The following is a 14,486-nucleotide window of genomic DNA, read 5'->3' on the forward strand; positions in this document are numbered from 1 at the left end:
ATTTATATGATGTATTGATCACAAGCAAGTTTACAGAGAAGAAAAGATGAGTGGCCAATGGGACTGGCTGAATGAAGTATCGATATTATTGATAAATGATCAGAGGTGCTATTTGGGGGTGATGTGAAATTTGAAAATTTAGGAGTGAGGGCATGGAAGCACTGTAGATAGTGACTGCCAGGAAATACACAAAAACTGACTAAAAGGGTAAACTTGGTGTTGCAAATGTAGTAACACAATAAAAAAGTAACAAAAAAAATCCGGCAACTGTAGTTCATAAAGCAGCAATATAACCTGGTAGGACCAGTGCCACAAGTCACATTTTTCTGCCACAACTCAAAGGCAAGACATAATCAGAGCATTTATTACTACCAGAATATTCCAATATGAATGAATTAAAGACAAAGTGACTAAGTAGCTCTGATAAAAACCTGTTCCATCAATAATCTGAAAGTGGCAACAACAAGCCAAATTCCTGATGTAAGAGAGATTGACAATCACTACTTAACCATCAACGACTTGCTTATTTTAAGGGCTTGAAAAGCATTAAGGACTAAATATGGAAACAGCCCTAAGCTCCAGCTTCCTCATAGACTAAGTCTCCTGAGATGCTGAGAACTGCATCTGGCTTTCTTGCAAGCATCTGAAGAATAAAAATAAATTTAGACCATGGTTCTGTAAACAATGAGGAAAAATTACATCTTTAAGTTTACTAATTTCTAATTGAAGTTTATTTTCTCCAATTATTGTGTCAGCAATAAGCTACATAAAAATTGCAGTGTAAGTATCACATTTTAAAAATATCATGTTGTTAATATTTTTACAAAAATTCAAATAACTATTCTCCAAGCTTCATAAATGTCATATATAATAAAATATAACACTTTAAAGTAAAGCTCCCAGAGCTAGGAACATAGCTAGTGGTAGAGAGTGGGTTGGATCTCCAGTACTTCTGTAAGTAATAATAAAAGACACCTCCAAGATAGAAAGAGTGAATAAGAATGCTCAAAAAACTCTGGTTTATCATCTACACTACAGTTTCCCTATACATTGTCATCAAGGAAGACATAAAATGACACCTTTTTTCCACAAAGTTTTAAATGCTAAATGGTCATTTATATTTTAGATACATTTTCAGAGAATTTTCTTCCTTAATTTGATTTTGGAAAAGAGAAATTTCAAACTTGTCTATTCAACAAAATCCAGGCCAACACACTAGCAAGTCAATCTCTAACTTTTAAAAAATGGATCTTCTCATCTAAATAAAAGCATGCACAAGACCCGTACAAATTCAAGCCAGACAGAATTCCAACACTGAGAAGGAGATGTGGGCACAAAGTGTCACTACTGACCAAAAAGCTACTTGCAACCGACATGCTGGGAGAGGAAAAATCAGTTTTCCCCAATGCAGTGACAATAGGTAGCTCAACCAAACTCCTGGGCGGGCCTCGTATTCAACAACAGCTGACCAACACCAATTAGACTCAATGCTTTGTTTTGTGTGTGCGTGCACACATGCATACGTTTTGTTTTTGGCCTTTGGGGTTTTGGTTTTTTGTTTGTTTTGTTTTTGAGAAGGAAAGGGATGGAGAGGGAGGGAGAAAGTACATGAATAGATAGGAAGGATCTGGAGGACTTGGAAGAGAGAAAAGAAGATGATCAAACATATTATATGAAAAATGAAAAACATAAAAAAATATAAAGATACTACTACAATAAAACTCTTGGGTTTTAAAAAAAAAAGAAGATGAGGATTTAATCTGTCAAGCACTTTGACAGCAGAGAGAAAAATGTCCATGGGCGGTGTTCATTCATAGAGTTTATTTTTCCCCTGAGTAGTCTTACTACTTTACTATTGCCCATGCAATAACCATTTTCTAATTTTCTGCCTAGTATTTCTTTACTACCAGTCATAGCTGAGAACAGAAATGTCATGGTTGGCTCCAGGCCACATAAAGTAAGTCATATAATTTTTATTTTTTGGTTTCCTAGTGCATATGAAACCTAGTGCATAATACACTGTAATTTCTATAAAGTGTACAGTTACATAATATTCATCCTTAAACAATATGCATACCTTAATTACAAAATCTTCCATTGCTAAAGAATTCTAATGATTATCTGAGCCTGTCGTGAGCTGCAATCTCTTAACTGGTGGAAGAGCTTGCCTCAGTGTTGACTGCTGCCATTTATCAGGGTGCTACATACTTAAGTCTGGTGGGAGACCATGGCTACTTTTAAAAGGAAGACACAGCCGGGGGTTGGTGGCACACGCCTTTAATCCAAGGCCAGCCTGGTCTACAGAGGGAGTTCCAGGACAGGCTCCAAAACAATACAAAGAAACACTGTCTCAAAAAAACAAAACCAAAAAAAAAAAAAAAAGATAAAATAAAAGGAAGACACAATGAAATCTGTGATGATTGATCCTTCATACAAAGTCTTGGAGCATGTGATGCTTTTTAACAGCATTTCTGTTTTGGTGAAACAAGTTCTCACTTGGTAGCCAACAGAGGTCTCAAACTCAGAATACTTCATTTTCAGCCAAAGTGCTGCCACTACAGGCATGCTACCACAGCTGGTATTATTTGACAATCATCAATCATACCCCAATATGAATCCTGCCTGTTAAAATAATGACTGGTCTGGTAGGAAATGCCCCTGGTACAACAATGGCATGAGCATCATGGGAGTAACCAGCCACTTTCTGACTAGTTCTAAGGCAGCTCTACAAAATGAAGCCTACACCTGTTACCATTACTGGACCAAGAACCTGTGGCTAGATGGACCATTGATCATAGAGACTGCTATTAGTATCTGCGAAATGGACATAGTATTAATTCAGCTCCTAATGACTTAAGATTATACCCATAGATCAATGCATTTCTCAACCCTCAACTGAGAAGCTTCTATCTGCAGTAGATGGAGACTAACAGAGGGTGAATAGTTGGGCAAGGGGTACACAATAAGAGATATAATTAAAATAAAAAAATAAAATCTTAAAAAACCTAAAGCTTGTATAAAAAGAAAGTAGGCATGGCAATCTTGAAAGTGACCGCTTGGAACAGAGGAATGGGTGCAGAAAGGCCTTATAAGATGGGAATAATCTTGGTACATTTGGGAACTTATAATGTGCTAAAGTGTAGTGAGCAGCATGGTGTTAACAGAGATCAGAAAATTCGAAGACAGCCACACCCAAGGTCATGAAGACCATGACAATGTCACTTTTATTCTAAGCATGGGTCTGGAATAACTGGAAGGTTTTAAGTAGCCACACAACATGCCTGGTTAACTTTTTTTTTTGTTCTACTTCTCATTTATTATTATTATTATTAATTCAAGTTAGGGAACAGGCTTGTAAGTCCCCTCTCCCTCTCCCTCCCCTCACCCCATCCCTCCTCCCCCACCTCCAACCTACCCCCACCCCATCCACCCACCACTCCCCAGGCAGGGTAGGGCCCCCAACAGGGGCTCCACAAAGTCCACCAAATCTTCCTGTGCTGGGCCTAGGCCCCTCCCCATGTGTCCAGAGACAGAGCGCATCCCTTCACGTGGGATGGGCTCTCAAAGTCCCCCCCCCCCACACCCCCTCTCCCCCCTCTCCCCAGGTTAACTTTTAAAGAGGCCGGCTGATGGTTGGATTTTAAAGGGAGTAATAACAGAAATAGAGGGCTGGAGGGATGTCTCAGCTGCTTGCTGCTCTTACATAGGACCTAGGTTCAGATCTTAACACCCATAATGGTAGGCTCACAACTGCCTATCACTCTGGTTCCAGGGGATCTGACATCATCTTCTGGCAAAAAAGAAAGAAAAGAAAAGAAAAGAAAAGAGAAAAGAAGAGAAGAGGAAAAACACTACAGATAAAGAGAATGCTTAGAACAAAAGTGTGAGCTGTCCTATCAGTGAACAAATAAGCCAGGTTATCAACAGCATGAACAGGGAGTAAGAGCATGGTATAAGACTAGAGTAGGTAAGGCTGGAGAGATGGCTCAGCCGTTAAAGGCTAGGCTCACAACCAAAAATTCAAGACTAGAGTAGGTAGTGAAATAAGAGCATGGGCCACATGAGGCCTTCTAGGACATAGTCAGGACTTCTGGGTTCCTTTGAGTGAGATAGGAAGACACTGGAAGGCTTTTTGTCTCCACGGATTACTACACTGTTATAAAGAACAGACTGTATAACAGTCTGGAGGCACAGGAAGTATAGTTAAAAGGCTATGATGAAAAGAAAAGAAAATGGCACCCTGAATCAGGTGAGGATGATGAGCTGGGTGTGAGGACCACAAAGACTGGCAAAGGGCAAGTGACCTAGCTCAAGACGCCAGCCTTCAGTCATTTCCCATGGCAGCTAGGTAAGGGAGTCTATGCAATGACAGGTTAGTGGCATGGATCTCTTTGTTAGGTGTGAGCTAATAAATACAGTAGCTAGTAAAAACATGAAGAATTTATTTAATAAGAAGCAATTCAAATGTCCACTGCTGAATGTATAAACTAAGTATAGTATATGTGTACAATTAAATATTTGGCCTTGAAAAGGAAAGTAATTTGGACACAAACTTGTTGGGGATATTCAATCACACTGTGAACCCTGAGTTTGCATTTACATTAATTAAATAAAATTAACCTTGGGTCAGGAGGCTGAATTAGCAACTAGTTGACAGAGAGTAATCATAGAGCCTCAGAGGGCATCCAGGAAAGATGGAGTCACAGAAAGTAGTAGGGTGGAGTCTTCCGTGGATGCCAGCAAGGAGAAACAGTTAACTAGTTGCTACTCAATCCCTCTGAGCTCCCCAGGTTTTCACCCCAGCCTTTAAATCTTGAGTCTTATTCATAACAAGGATAGTGATTTCATTAAAACTACCTATAGCAGGAGCAGAATTCTCACCAGGCTGTGGCCTGAGTGGCCAGACCACTGCTAGGGAAGCAGGCCCGTGACCTCAAAGTTGCAATTGCTGGCTCACAAAGCAGTAGAGTAAGGCACAGCCACTGTGCCAAAGTTAACACAAACTACAGGATGGATGAATCTTGAGAACATGCTAAATGAAATAGCTTAGTCATATGTACACAAAAGGCAAGTGTCATGAGTCCACTTGTCTGACGATTGAAGCAGTTGCTCAGAAACAGGAATGATGGTTACTCAGGGCTGGGGGAAGGAAAGTGGGGAGTGTACAATGACTCACACAATGCAAGCATTCTGAAGCTCTTTTGTAGAACAATGCAAATACACCTAATTCAGTTGAACTGTACATTTAAAAGCTGAACTGGGCATGGTGACTATATACCCATAATCCTAGAACCTGAGGATGGAGAATCTCAAGATTGAAGAAGCTTGGGCTACACAAGATGAGAGTCTGTATCCAGAAGACAAAAATAAAGAAATGTAAAAATGGAGTAAGATTTATGTTACACTTTGTCACGATTCAAAAAATAATAATGATGATTTTTTTTCTTGTGGGTGTTTTTTGGTGATGGGGATTGATGGGGCAGGATTAAGACAGACACTCCCTAAGAAGCCCAGGTTTGCCTCACAATCTCCTGCATCAGCCTCCTAAGTGGTGGGATGACCTTAGTTTTGATAAACAGACTGTGGTTTTCATTTACAGCACCCACAAGTCTAAAATAAGGGCTCAGGTTTTATGACTTTTAATGTTTTCTGTTCGTTAGCTTTTCAGTAGCCTGGTCTCCCAAGTCACAAGACAGCATGAGCTCATGACACATTCACAGAAGATGACCTACCATGAGGCTTAAATATAAAGCTGCCTAATGTAGCTGCAAACATTACTAATGCTATTCCAGTATTTCTGGAAAAAAACTTGAAAACTACCCAATGTAAGATCTTAATTTGTCCAATGTAAGACCTGGATTAACTTGGAGAATTTGAACATATGGTTTTAAGGACAGCAATGAGGTAAAACATAAACTTAAATTATAGGGTTTCCATCCATTACTATCAGGACTGCTATTTAAATTTAAAATCTAGTGAAAGCAGAGACTATGAAAAATTATTTACAGGGCTGGTGAATGACTCGGTAGGTTAAGATACTCGCTGGCAATTCCATCCCTGGAACCCACATAAAGGTGGTTATCCTCTGATCGCCCCAATTACAGCCTGTGCTTCTACACGAACAGTTTCAGTGTACAAACTTATAAATGTTTATTGATTTATCAATCATTTGATAGAAGCTATACAACATTGCTGATTGAATTTACTCTCTCTTTTTTTTTCTTATCTGAATCATAGCTATTAGGCAGGCATATGCCTATCATTTTCAATTTTCATTAATGGCACCAGTGAAACAATATTTCATAGATCTTTCATTTACTGTTAATTTAAATAAATCTTTGCTGACTTGCCTAAGTAATTCATGTTAGCTTTCAGAGAAAGGTTCTACTATCTCTTTAGGTACCATATCAATTTGTGCAATATTTAACCAGCCTATCCACTTGGCATAGAAATGTATTTGTCATGGCAGTTTTGGAATCAAATACAACAAACTTTCATACAAAAATAACAGCAATGGTTATCCATAGCAGTTATCAGAATATGCATATGACAGACATCTGAATCACTTCATTTACAGCATTTCCATCCCATGCTGTGGCTGTTACTAACATCTTATTTTGTAGGAGAGACAAAGGGATTCCCAGAATGGTAGTGAAGCGAGAACCCTCTGTCACAGTTGGCACATACAAGGCAGAATGGAAACAAGGGCACAGGACTGGGATGTAAAATGCAGGTAAGATTCTAACTCCACCATGCACTATTCAGGTAACCTGGGGAAATGACTAAATATTTCTTAGTTTTAAATTTCTATCTATGCCATGAAACTAAAAACTTCTATTTATGCAATAAGATAATACACAGAAAGTTATGAGAATTAGATAGAAATGGAGGATACTCATTAAACAATTGTTATTAAGAGAAGTGAGTGTATTGGGCATCATGGTACATGGCTTCAATTTCAGCAACTTGGCAGGGTGGGATAAGAGGATTACTTGAGCTTTCAAGACAATGATTTGAGAGCAATAGAGAGAAAGAATATTTATGAATATGAATAGAGAAGAAAAAAGCTGGGCATTGTGACATATGTTTTTAATCCCAACACTGGGAGGCAGAGGAAGAAAGCTCTCTGGGAGTCAGAGGCCAGCCTGGTCTATATAGCAAGTTCTAGGTAAGCCGGGGCTACATATTTAGACCCTATTTATCACACACACCACATAAAAAAGCAATTCTTAATATAAGAAATTCATAAACTAGGGCTGGAGAGATGGCTCAGAGGTTAAGAGCACTGACTGTTCTTCCACAGGTCCTGAGTTCAATTCCCAGCAACCACATGGTGGCTCGCAACCATCCATTATGAGATCTGGTGCCCTCGACTGGTGTGCAGATATACATGGAAGCAGAATGTTGTATACATAATAAATAAAATCTTTAAAAAAAGTTAAAAAAAAGAAATTCATAAACTAATTGAAGAATCAAATTCAACATAAGAAACTGAAAAGAGTGGTAGTATTTTATATTTGATAACACCCTACACTTGAAAAAATGTTGTTATGTATTTTCTTTGGTTCTCATGATAATCCATTTTGTCACATCAGTAGGAAATATATAAAGAAGCCAAAGCTAAGTTGGGCTCAACGGTCTGGCTAACACATACAGAATGAAAAGTTTTAAAAACTAGTTTGGTGGCAAGCACAACAAGAAAGAAACCAAAGAAACAATACTATCCACAATAGCTTTTAAACATGTCCTGGAATAAATACAGATTTGTATGATGAAAACCGTGAAGACACTGAAAAATGAAACTTAAGAAGATACCAAAGGATGGAAAGACCATACTCATGGATTGGCAGGACTGAGATTGTGAAACTGGCCATCCTTTCAAAAGCAATCTACAGACTCAATGCAATCCACATCAGAAATTCCAGTACAATTATTTATAGAAATTTAAAAAGCTTTCTTAAATTTCATATAGAAATAAAAAAGATCTAGGATAGCCAAAACAACAACAAACTGCTGTGTAATGATAAGTCTTTCCGCCAGCTACCCGAGCCCCGCTGGCACGTGGGTGCCCAAAATAACACACAGAGATTAATATTAGGTACAATGCTGCTGGCCAATGACTAGGATCTCTTACTTGCTAGCTCAGTCTTAAGTATCAACCATAATCATTAATCTACATATTTTATAAAAACTTATCTTATCGGACACCAGCGGGATCACATGGAAGCTCCACAGACAAGGGGGGGGGAGCACAATTTCCTGCTTGCCCCTGCTTATATTCTGAGTCGGCCTGCTATCTCACTTCCTGCCTGGATCATAAGACTTCTCTTTACTACAGTTCCCAGAATCCTCCTAGACTCCTAGTCCTACCTAACTTGCTTCCCTATTGGCCAACAGTACTTTATTTATCAACCAATAAGACAAACATATACTCAAAAGGACCTCCTCCATCACTGCTGGAGGTATCACCATACCAGATTTCAAGTTGTATTACACAGTTATAGAAAACCAGCATGGTAGTGGTATAACAGCCACCATTTTTACCAATGGAATAGAATTGAGGACCTACACACAAACCCACACCCCTCAGCTACTTAATTTTTTTTTTTAACAAAGAAGTCAACAGTACACACTGGAGAGAGAAAAGCATCTTCAACAAACAGTGTTGCCCAAACTGGTTTGTTACATGTAGAATGAAACTCCTCATCACTCATTCTGCACAAAATTCAATTCCAAATGGATCAAGGACCTCAACATATAACCTGATACCCTGAATCTGATAGACAGAAAAGAAGGAAATATGCCTGGACTGATTGACAAAGGAAAGGACTTTCTGAAGATCTCAATATTGCAGCCATTAAGACCAACAATTAATAAATGGGATTTCATGAAGCTAAAATGTTTCTGTACAGCCAAGGGCACCATCATTTGAGTGAAGAGGAAGCCTACAGGAAGGGGAAAAAAAGTCTTTAACAGCTATACACAGAACAGAGGGTTAGTATCTGTATTCCAAAAATTAAACAAACCAATTAAAAATGGGACATGGTATTAAATAGAAGTTCACAAAAGATAAAATATAAGTGGCCAAAATAATTTTAAATTTTAAAAAATATGACAAATGCTGGTATGTATGGATGTGGGGAAAAGGGAATTTATTCATTACCGAGGGGAGTGAAAATCAGTGATGAAACTGTGAAAATCAGTGTGGAGGTTCTTCAAAAAATTGAAAACACATGTACCACAGGATCCAGGCATACTCCTCTCAGGCACATACCCAAAGGACTCTATCCTACTGCAGAGATACCTGCTCACTCACATTCATTACTGCTCTAGTCATATCCCCAGTAAATGCAAACTGTGGTTTTCATGGATAATGAAAATGTGGTATACTTATACAGTAGAATATTTACAGCTATTAACAAAAATGAAATTGCAAATTCACAGGTAATTAGATAGAGCTGAAAGCAATCATTTTGAATGAAGTACCCCAAGCACAGAAATACAAATGTCATGTTTTCTCTCATTTGTGAATATTAACTTTGAATCTTTAGATATGTGTGTTTCATTTGGAAATACCCAGAAAGGTCAGGAAATTACAGAGAGAGAGGCTTTCAATAGAGAAAGGAGAGAGAATGCATTGGAACAAAAAGGGATAAATTAGGGGAAGGTAAAGAAGAAGAAAACTGGTAGTGAGAAATAACACTTTTCAAAAGAGTCGTATTGAAACCTACTACCAAATGCTGAACACAAAGGCTGATTTTGTCTGACTGTTTCACTTTTAGCTCATCATGACAGGGAAGGAATGGTCAATTCATGGTGTTGGTAGTGTGCAACTGGGGCTCCTCACATCATGGTGGACCAGGAGCTCAGGCTAGAAGCAGGATTGGGCCACAACCTTCAAAGGCTTATTCCCAGTGACCCAACTCTATCAACCATAATTCCCACCCCACAGGTTTTGTAAGCTCCTAAAATAATGCCACCAACTAGGAACCACATGTTCAAATACCTGATGGGGGGGGCATTTCACATTTAAACTCCAATGGGAGTTACAGGCATTAAAGACAATACTGTGAAAATTTTTGACATTTTTAAGAGCATTGGTTCCATGTCACAGACAAAAAACAAGACAGAAATTCCTGCACCCACCTTTGTTTTCTTGAGGCTGCCAGCACTTGTCATCCTACAGCAAATGAACTTAAGCTCTCATGAAGTGACAAAGAAAAAAGCAATCTATCTAGGGAAACCAAGCAGCTAGCAACAGAAAAACTATTTAGAATTAACAGTTGATTGGACCAGCTAAATAGAGATGTGGCAGCAGTCTCTTGAACCTAAAAATAATAATGAGAACACAGTGGTACATGCCTTTAGTTGCACCAGTTAATTGCTGGGTCAGTGAGAATTGATACCTGGTAATGTAAACTCTGTCAAAACTCCAATAGAGTGGAGATCATAAGTTCTGGAGAGGAACAACAAAGTTTTCTCTAGCTAAACTGGCATAGTAACAAACTATAAGAGAATTAGAAATGGATGAATGTTCAGCTCCAAACAAGACTTTTCTACCATTCTCTGTAAAGCTCAAAAGAACCTTGTGGAAAAGGGGGTAGAATCTAAAGAGCTGGAAGATAGAAGGGCTATAATATGTCAACTTTTGGGAAAGACACAGTCACCACAGTCTCAAACTCAAAGCAGCTGTGGATTCCTACACTGAATTTGCAAAAGAACAGGCCTGTTAACAGTCAGACACAGATGGAGGAAGGGCTCAGGGGACCACACCCCTCATCAAACAACTATTTGTTACTGATAGGTTCAGTGAGAAAGGGAGGGGGGGAGGGAGAGAGAGAGGGAGGGAGAGAAGTCTGTCTCAGACTTCTAAGTTGTTGGGACTGCTAGAAGGCATCAACATACCCTTCTAATTAAACACTTAAAGATTCTTCATGAAGTCTACACGGTTATAGACTGTCTTATTTTCAACTACTCCCTTGAATGTTAAGTTCTAGAAAAAAAAGTCCAAGAAATAAAAAATATATTAAGGAGAGTTAGAGTCAAGGGATAGTGACAAAAAATTGATAAATACCAAAATAATTATGCTGTATAAAAGAAAATAATGCATACTCTATTATTCTAGTCATATAAAATTCTCATAAGTGCAAACCTAGAGGACAGTGACAGAAAAACAAACGAACAAACAAAATCAGAAACAAAAAGACTAGCTATTGCTCTTGAACCAGGCAACTGAGTTGTAAAGGACACAGAAAAACTTTTGTGAGTAATGAAGTGTTCATTATCTTGATTATGGTGACTGTTTCACAAGTACATATGTGTGTGAAAACTCATATAGTACACACATGCAGTTAATTTTTTGCCAACTATATTGCAATGAAACATTAAAAGATAAATAATGAGGGAAAATAGTTTCAACATTTTTTAAAGGTGGGAGTTGGTATTTCTAAATACAAAGAATATCTAAAAAGAAAAAGAAAAACAAGAGGGAAGAGACACAGACAGGAAATTCACTGTAATTTTTAGAGTTTGAAATTTCCTACAATAAAAAATACTTTTCCAAAAATATTAAAAGACTATTCTTCATCCTTTCAAAATCCACAATACACCTGAAGAAATAAAATATAATTACAAAATCAAATACGGTGGTACATTCCTACCACCCCAGCATCTGGGAGGCAAAGTAGGTGGATCACAAGATCAAAACCAGTCGTTTGCAAAACAATCAAATAAAATCATGAGCAACTGCAAGTTAAGACACAGTGTTGGGTACATCTGAGTGCAAAGAGATATATGGAATAATCAAAGCCAGGAACACAGGTATGGCTTCTGGAGGAAAAGGATACAGATCAGGCCTGGAGGTAATGGAGTTCAATGTGGTTTTGTGTAATTTTTTATGGTATGCAGAGAATGAAAACAGAAGTTCAGATAAAAAGCAAACTAGAGGGGGGTGGGGGTATGCCTTTAATCCCAGCACTCAGAAGGCAAAGTCTGGCTCATCTCTATGAGTTTGAGGCCAGACTGTTTTACAGAGCAAGTTCTAGGACAGGCAGGGCCGTTACACAGAAAAACCCTGTGTGTGTTGGGGGGGTGGGGGGAGAACACCCTGCCAAAAGGTAAACCAGAGTTAAAAGCAAGGAGGTGGAAGAATGATGGTGACAGCTTTTTAAGACTCTTGCTCCAGAGCTGACATTTCTAACACTAACATTAGAATTTTCTTCCACAAAAGGTTTTGCTGCAGTGTGAGAACACAAGTGAAGGGACCTACCTTATTATATGGGGCTTACTGGATTAAAATCATTCATATTTTTATGTATTTATGTACCATATTCAATTTTTACCATTCTGTGTTATGCCTATATGAAAATTTTCCTTTAAGCAGAATTATTTTTCTATTATCTTATCGAAATAAAAATACCTAGTATAATTTTACTGTACATGTAGGTGTTTCTTGCTTTTTTCTTTCTTTCTTTTTTTTTTTTTTTAAACAGGTCTCACACTCCAGCTGAGGCTGGCCTTGAACTTGTAAAGATACTGCAGCACCAGACAATCACACCCAGCTTCCATCATTTTCAAGTTACACTACAAGTCAGTTATTTTTACATTGTCCTATCTTACTATTAACCCTTAGTCTTTAAGTCTCTAACTCTACAAATGTGAGGATTAGAGAGTTAATCTGAACACTTAGATTAAGCTAAGTTTCCTGCTTGCTCAGCTTTTATTTTTTGTTTGCATCATTTAGAATACAGAATATTTGGAAGTAATACATACCAAATAAGAGGGCAATGTAACCTATGCAAATGTTGAAGAAGGAATAAACTTTCATTTAATTTTGAGGAATTTGTGATTACAAAAGAAATTGAGTCTTAGAATTAATAAATAAGAGAATACAGCAGCCTAGTAACAGAAAAGAATTTAAATAGTGTTTGATTATTATTACATATATACATACATATACATACACACATATATATACATATATGCATTATATATATTTTTTTTTTCATACATACATACATACATACATACATACATACATACATGGAGAGAAGGGGCCTGAGAAGGTTTGGAGAGAGGAAAGGGGAAACGATATAATTGTATTTTTAATTACTATATCTTAAATTAAAAAATTTTAATGTATGTGTAGCTGGGGAGTAGCAGACAGTACAGTGTAGGGGAGGAAGGAAGGTTTTGCAGCTGTACAGATGCCAAGTCTGAGTTCTGCATCTGCCATTTTACGTAGCCTTGATTTCTTGGTACCTCACTTTCCTACTCTGATGTGGTATGATGGTTGCCTGCACTGGTTGTTGTGGGAATTAAGTAACTCAGTATTGTTAAGGGCCTGATTAACAGTGGCTCAGCTACCCACCTGGCTTGGCAATGGCAGCTGCTATTTATTAGCCCAATGTTTCTAACATTTTATATGTGAAATTTCTCCCTCTTTCAACCCGTCAAAACCAAGAAATACTAGCTTCTTTGGAGTTTACCAGCTGATAATCTTTCTCTGTATGTCCAAATTTGGACTGAAATTTAAAAATCTTTCAAATTTGAAATGTCATGGTGAATTTGGACATCTGTCAAGTTTTAAAAAGTGGTATAATATGCTAAAATTACACATAATATATTCTTTACTCCCAATTAAATACTGAGTATAGAATGAAAAATTAATAAGCAATATTTAAAATCAAATGAGTAATTTCAGTGGTTTTAACTTTTGAGACAGTGTCTCATTATGTAAGTTCTTACCTCAGCCTTCCTAGTACTGTGATTCTAGGCATGTACCACCACACCCACTTGTATGTGTATTTTTATAGAGGTTTTATCTTTATAGCATTCAATATGTTTCAATCTGGTATGTCTCTTGTGGGGCCAAAGTAGCAAACAGTACATGAGGGTTGGGATACTAAGCAAGAAAATGTGGGAGTGAGAAACCCTAACAAACCAGTGGTTAAGTAGTATAGAAACAGAGAAGGGAAATGTTCAAGATTGAGAATGCAACATGCCAAACCACACGGTGTTTCAAGGTGTAGAGAGCTGAAACACATTCAGACTTGTAGTACTCTTTTCCCCGTGTTCTGTGTATGTGTGGTGTGTGCATATGTGTGGATATGCATGTAGAGGTCTAAGACTGCAAGGTTGCTGAGCCAAAGCCAGACCTACTGAAGTGACTAGTCCTGCTAGCTAGCATGCTCATGAGATCCCATCTCTACTTTCCAAGGCTGGAATGGCAGGCAGGCAGGCAGGCAGGCCACCATGCCCAGCAGGCATGAGAACTCGAGTTCTTAGGACTTGCAGAGCAAGCATTTCAACCACTGAACCACTCCAAAATCCCTAGCTCCAAAATCTGGATTCTTGTTCTTAGGTACAATAAAAATCATGACAAAATAAATGAGGAGATATTTGAGGGATGTGTGTAAAGTCCTTCTTACATTTCTGGAATACTGAAGTATAGTACAGGAAGCAGAAAAACTGCCCAGCCAGTTCCA

At 38.0% G+C, this 14,486-nt stretch overlaps 1 protein-coding gene across 3 annotated transcripts in view; it reads right to left on the minus strand.

Moving 5' to 3' along the window:
• Window positions 1–14,486, minus strand: part of Slc12a6 (solute carrier family 12 member 6) — an 80,570-nt gene that overhangs the window by 43,047 nt on the left and 23,037 nt on the right. The window lies entirely within an intron of this gene.

The sequence above is a fragment of the Cricetulus griseus genome, chromosome 6, assembly GCF_003668045.3.
Source record: "Cricetulus griseus strain 17A/GY chromosome 6, alternate assembly CriGri-PICRH-1.0, whole genome shotgun sequence".
In the NCBI taxonomy this organism is placed as follows: domain Eukaryota; kingdom Metazoa; phylum Chordata; class Mammalia; order Rodentia; family Cricetidae; genus Cricetulus; species Cricetulus griseus.